The following is a 7,085-nucleotide window of genomic DNA, read 5'->3' as shown; positions in this document are numbered from 1 at the left end:
TCTCGAAATCATTATGCTAAATAAAAGGAGACACATTTAAAAATAAGAGTGCCTACTGTATGACTCTGTTTATATAAAGTTCTAGGAAAGGCAGACTAGATTTCCCTGGGCTTGGGGTCAGAGGAGGGGAAGGAGGGAGGAATTCTAAATGGACACGAAGAAACTATTGTGGGCAATGGACAGGTTCACTATCTGCATTGTGATGATGATTTCACAAGTGTAGACTTATGTCAAAGTTTATCAGTTGTATGCTTTAAATATAGGTAGCTTATCATACGGTCAGTTACACCTTAATAAAGATATTAAAGTAAAAAACAAATTTAAAATACACATAGGATTACAAAAGAGCCCAATTATATTGAAATACAGCCATGAAAATATTCTTAGAAAACAAATTTGTGATGTAATTACTTAAATGCTTCTTTATTAAGGCAAATCTAAGAACTTTCGTGATTTAGAATTAATGATGAATATAAATGACACTTCAAGGTTTCTATAACCATCATAAGATGACATAAAAATATCTGTGGTTGGGGCACCTGGGTGTCTCATTTGGCTGAGCATCTGACTTCGGCTCAGGTGATGATCTTGCAGTTTGTGAGTTCTAGCCCCACATCGGGCTCGCTGCTGCCAGTGCAGAGCCCGCTTTCAAATCCTCTGCTCCCCCTCGCCTTGCCCCTCCCTACTTGCACATGCACACACACACACTTTCTCTCTCAAAAATAAACGTTAAAAACAAAAATCTGTGATTTCCAGTAGTGTTATAGTCACAGACGCCAACACTAAGGAAGTAAAGCCAAGAAATAGAGAGAGAAACTGAGCCTCATTCACAGCATCATCACTGGAGCAGGCTTGCTGGGAGAGCTGAAGTATTATTTTTATGCCTTGGGCCTTGTTGTCTAGTTTTGGTTTGGAGATTAAGGCTAGCCTCATAAAGTGGACTAGGTGGTTTCTTGACCTTTTTTGTATTATACAAATTTGCTTACATAGTATGGGAAATACAGGGATGTCCAGTGGCTCAGCTGGTTAAGCATCCCATTGTTGATTTCGGCTCAGGTCATGATCGCACAGTCCTGAGGCTCTGCACTGACGACATGGAGCCTGCTTGAGTTTCTCTCTCTCCCTCTCTCTCTCTGCCCCTCCCCACCAAATAAATGAATAAACATTTAAAAAATAATAGTAATATGGGAAATACATTTGGGCCTAGCAGTTGTTTGGAGAATTATAGATTTTGGGTTTTATAAGTTATATTTTATTATTATCCCCATATTACAAGTAATATGGGCTTGTTGTAACACATGAATAATTAAGAATGTTTAAATATAAAGTTAATAATTTTTTTTAAAAGGTCACAGTTACTGCTACCACTATTACAGTTTGTAGCCCACATTGGGAATAGAAGGAAATGCTAAATTTCAGTGAGAGCTCAGTAAAAATAACGATGCAAGGTTTTGTCTCGAAGTTCACAAACCCCTGAATGATGCCCACGTCAGGAACCCTTGGAAAGCCTTTGGGATCAAACTGAGGTAAGACACTCAGTTCAGTGCGTAGAGCTATGTCTCCAAAATGGCACTCACCTGTTTCCTCTTCCTTTCTTCAGGGGGGCTGATGGCCCCAGGATATTATAATAATAATATTAGTAATAAGGCATGAGTTGTGGGGATAAGTAGCATGCTTCTTCAGGAGGACATGTGGGATGTGCACATTCTACTTCCTTGACTTACCTCCAGAACAGATCTCGAGCCTTTGGTTTCCTCCTAAAAGCCATTCTTATGACAGAGAGGAAACATTTCCTTAATAAAGGTTACCTCCAGCTGCTTCTAGAGAAAGCGAACTTGAGTCCACAGTGAGGGCACTTTATTTTGAGGAAATTAAGTAGAGCAGGGTTAAATAGAGCCTGGAGTTGCCAAGGGCCCCTGGGCTTGGGTATGGAGAAAATAGTCCCCTTTGGTTCCAGCACCTTCTATGAGCCGTGATCATAGGATTCGGCCCTCCTGAGGCCTTTGTCTCTGAAGGAGTCAGGTCTTTCCTGTTGAGCTCCCAGTGGGAGCCTCTAACTTTGTAGCGCAGAACACAGCTGACTCAGTGTTCCCCCAGTACTGCTCACACAGTGCTGACCATATGAGCCCTAATTCCCTTTAAATGCCTGTATTTGGCCTGTGCCAGGGATTGGACTACTTCTCTGACCCATTCATAGTCAGGCCTCCCACTGGCCTGTGACCTTCCTCCCGGCTCCTTCTGTTCGCCCTGGGGCCTTGCATCCCTCGGCTTGCCAGGTCCAGTAAAGGCTCCTGTCCGCCTCTGGCCTGGTCATCAAGGAAGCTTACCTGGCTGTCTCACTCTCTCAGACCAAAAACATACACCAGTGCCGTCAGTGGTACATTTTCAGGTTGGTTTGTTTGTTTGTTTATTTATTTATTTATCTTTATTCAACTTTTAACCTTCACCAATGGGCACAAACATTTTTTTAAAAGTAATGTCTACCCCAACATGGGGCTTGAACTCACCACCCCAAGGTCAACGGGGGCATGCTTTATGGACTGACCCAGCCAGGTGCCCCCATTTTTAAGTGTAAAGGGTTCTCAGAAAAATCTCTCTCATTCTTTCCTTACTTTAAAAAAAGTGCATTAAGGGGCGCCTGGGTGGCTTAGTCGGTTAAGCGTCCGACTTTCGCTTGGGTCATGATCTCGCGGTTCGTGGGTTCGAGCCCCGCGTCGGGCTCTGTGCTGACTGCCAGCTCAGAGCCTGGAGCCTGTTTCAGAGTCTGTGACTCCCTCTCTCTCTGACCCTCCCCCGCTCATGCTGTCTCTCTCTCTCTCTCCTAGAAATAAATAAAACATTAAAAACATTTTTTTTAAATAAAAAATTTTAAAAAATGCATTAAGAGTTAAGAACCCACATTTGCATTTCAGTTCAATGGCTTTGACCCCCTCCTTTTACAATCCTCCCTCTATTTAGGAAAGGGCTATATGCCACCCAGGTAGAGCTCCTTTGGAAAGGGAGTCCTAAGTAGGAAGGCATCATCAAAAATATCTCAGGGTCTTCACTGGAGGGATTGGGGAGTGTCTGGTGTGGGAAACTGGAGGGAAAATATATCAGGAAAATGGAAGAGTAAGCACCCTTCTCCCACCTTCTAGACCCCATCTCTTACTGAAGTTGTGTTCAGCTTGTCTGGGACAAGAGCCATCAATGTTGAAGGTCAATTTGGGAGGTTGGGGCTCCCTGGGGAGGCTGGGGTGTTCTAAGTTGAGGTAGTCAGGGGCTAGAAAGAACAAGATAATGAGCCCTAATCCCCAAAGAGAGTCCTAAGATCTAAGGAGCCCAAGATACAAGGGTAGCGGGTTGGGCTTGTTTATGGTAAAGGCTTATGTTCTAGAACAGCACCAAAAGTCTCCAAAGGACAGACACTGGAATTCAGGTGGAGGCTGCTATTTCCTTACTGACCACCTTCCCCAGCCTAAGAATTAGATCTGGGTGTCAGTTATGTGATTAGTTATGTGACTGATGATTGATGGCAAGAACTAGTGAGGCCAGCAAAGCAGAATAGTTATGATACAATCAGGTACCACAAGTCATTCATAGTTTATCACTTCTCCTGTTACTGACATTTCAGCTGCCCCAAGCATTTTCAAGCCACTCCAAGTGACTGAACAACGGATCTTTGCCATCACTGACTTGGCTGGAATGCAGGCTCTTAGTTGGCACAGGGACTGCGACTCACAAATGATCCAGGTCTCAGGCTCTCTCTTTGAACCTTCAGCTGGAGCTGCCGCAAAGGACTAACACTTGTGAGCATGCTCTTCCTCTTCCTGGCCAGACTCCGGAGGTCAAGCCTTATAGACAAATCTAAGTGGACTTTGCCCCTAAAGGGAGTCTATGGAGACACAGTGGGTGGGGGCAGGAGACATAGGTGTATCTGGACAGACCACATGCTAGACTTAGAGCTGAGAAAATTACCGCCATGCCCAGTTCAAGGTTTAAATTCTTAGTATTCAGCACAATGCCTTGGCACATGGGAATATACTTAGAAATTCTGTATTGGACCCAAAGAAAGTACCTAATGATGATATTAACAAATATGAACAGATTCTGGAGGATTATGAAGCTGGGAAATAATTTTTAAATTAATTGGATTGTACATATGATAGACAAAGAAATAGGTCCAGGAACTCTGAATGTGAAAAATAAAATGGAATGGTAACAGAGGAAAATATCTGTTATTTATTTATTTAATTTATTTTTTAATGTTTATTTATTGTTGAGAGAGAGAGTGTGTGGGCATGACCAGGGGATGGGCAAAGAGAGAGGGAGATAGAGGATCTGAAGTAGGGTCTGTGCTATCAGCTGAGAGTCCAATTTGGGTCTGGAACTCACGAACCGTGAGATCATGACCTGAGCTGAAGTCAGACGCTTAACCCCCTGAGCCACTCAGGCGCCCCTACGAAGATATGATCTCCCTTGGGGGTGGTCAAGAGTTCTTAAACAGCACACACAAAAGTAACACCCATATAGGTTAAAAGCTTCTGTTCATCCAAATGTACCATTATGAGGGTGCAAAACAAGCCACAGAGAGGGAGAAGATATTTACAAAGCCTGTATCTGTCAAAGGTCTTATATCTATATTATGTAAAGAATTCTTACAAATCAATAAGAAAAAGAATTTTTTTTAAAAATGGGCAATAGACTTAAAAAAGTATTTTATGACAGTAAGCATGTGAAAAGATGCCTCACATCATTAGGGAAATGCAATTAACACCACAATGAGATACCACTTCACCTTCACCATAATACGGGGGAAACAGACAAACCCAGTAATGCAAATGGATCTCTCTGTGCATTCTTGAATAAATCGGTTCAACAACTTTGGAGAAATTTGGTGCTACCTATTAAAGCTGAACATATGTATACCCCGATATTACAGAATTGTTACCTCTAGGTATATACCCAGTAGAGAAGCATTCATATATTAACTAAAAAAAACAAACAAACCCAAAAACCATGTACAAGAATATTTATAGTAGCCATCCTTGTCCTGGCTGAAAATAACCTAGAAGTTCATATTCATTGTATATGTGTATGCATATATTTATAATATACAATGAATAAACATATATTGATTATATATTATAAAGTTGTCATTGTATACAGTAACGTACTGTACAGTAATGAAAAATAATTGCTGCTACATTGTTGGAGTACGTGCATGTGTGTATGAAGGGGTAAGCTTTAATTTTCCTCTCAAAAAAGTCCCCATCCCTGCGTCAGAGATGGCAGAAACTGTAATAAGCAATCCGCCCCATGTAGAACACAGTGAATTTTATTTTTTTGAATCTTTTTAAAAAAATGTTTATTTGAGAGTGAGAGAGAGAGAGAGCAGGAGAGGGGCAGAGAGAGAGAGAGGGGGACAGGATCCCTGAATTGACAGCAGAGAGCTGGATGTGGGGCTCAAACTCATAAACTGTGAGATCGTGACCTGCACTAGAGTCAGAGGCTTAACCAACTGAACCATCCAGGCATCCTGTACACAGTGAATTTTTTAAAGTAATGTTTTAATGTTTATTTATTTTTGAGAGAGACAGAGCATGAACAGGGGAAGGGCAGAGGGAAAGGGAGACCCAGAATCCAAAGTAGGCTCCAGGCTCTGAGCTTCAGTACAGAGCCTGATGTGGGGCTTGAACTCATGAGCTGTGAAATCATGGCCTGAGCCAAAGTTGGATGCTTAACCAACTGAGCCACCCAGGTGCCCCACTCAGTGAATTTTGATGCCTCCCTTTGGGGGAGAGGAGGTCATACTCCACACTTTTGGAGACACCCCAAAGGTTGCCTGGCAGTTTGGTACAGAAAGGATTTGGTCCCATCTCTTGCTGGCTTAGGATACTAAAAGGCACTTGAAGTTGGTGGCTCAACCCCTTGGGCTGGGGTGGGGCAGAAGGTGGATGGGAAGTGATCTGCGACAGATAGGCAGACCTTGGGTGTGGGCTCACGTTCTTATGGGCAGAAGTAGTTGATCCTGGAGGCGCTGCTGAGTGCTCAGGCTGGGTAGTTGCTGCTCTAGTGGCCTTCGTCTGCCCAGTCCACCAGCTCAGTGCTCTGGAACCTTTCCATGCAGTCACCGGCATGGATCATGTTTCTGCTGATGTGGATGCTGAAGTCCCCACCTCCTCCATGGTGCTGGGGGACGCTGAACAGGTGTGTCCATGGTGGCCATGGGGTCAGAGCTCATGTAGCTGATGAGGGCTGGGCAGAATGGCTTCTTCTGCAGGTCATGGCGGTGCTGGGCAAGGTCTCTCTCTGGTGCCTGCAGCACCTTCGTCCCCACCAGCTTGAAGGTCCTCCTCTCAAAGCGCCGGATCACATCCCCAATGAGTCACCGCTGCACCCCTCTGGCTTTGCCACCACCAAGCTCTGCTCGTGGGTCCAGGAGGACCCATTGGAAATGGAGTGTGTGAGTAGGCTCAGACCCCTGGCTCGCAAGCTACTCTGCAGCCCCAGCAGTGTGGTGCGCCCCAAGAGGCTGCCCATGTCTGCCCCCCCTCCCCGCCCCGAGGGCCTCTGGCCTCGGGCCAGATGCTGCTGCTACACTGTTGAATTTCATGCACTGGTTAAACAATAGAAGCCTGAACCAAAATAGGGCATACTCTAGGACTCTACTTCTATGATGTATAAGAACAGGCAAAACTACTCTAGAATCAGAAGTCAAACTACTGGCTGCTTTTGAGGTAGGATTGCCAGATAAAATACAGTCCCCCCAGGAAGATTTGAATTTCAGATTTAGAATAATTTTTTATTGTAAGTGTGTCCAAGGCAATATTTTTATTTGCTAAATCCGGCAGCCCTGCTCTGCGGGCATATTGATTTGGAGGGCACATAAGGATGGCTTCCGTGGTATTGATAATATCCCATTATCCTGGTCTAGATGGTAGTTACATGTGTGTGTCTATTAGTCAGAATTCAGCTAGGGGAATGTTTACGATTCGTGCACTTGACTATATGAATGTTATCCTTCAACAAAAAGTTTAAAGCGTTTTGGTAGAATGATATATGAAAGCCAGGAGTCCTGGATTCAAATCGTAGCCTTTGGCATT

General features: G+C 43.9%; 1 pseudogene; it reads right to left on the bottom strand.

Annotated features, from left to right (window-relative positions):
- Positions 1-6,030: 6,030 nt before the first annotated feature.
- LOC144244225 (nucleoside diphosphate kinase, mitochondrial pseudogene) lies at positions 6,031-6,522 on the bottom strand (annotated as a pseudogene).
- Between the last annotated feature and the right edge of the window lie 563 nt (positions 6,523-7,085).

Source organism: Crocuta crocuta, unplaced genomic scaffold, assembly GCF_008692635.1.
Source record: "Crocuta crocuta isolate KB4526 unplaced genomic scaffold, BGI_CrCroc_1.0 scaffold138, whole genome shotgun sequence".
Lineage (NCBI taxonomy): Eukaryota > Metazoa > Chordata > Mammalia > Carnivora > Hyaenidae > Crocuta > Crocuta crocuta.
This window is presented reverse-complemented; position numbering and strand designations above follow the sequence as displayed.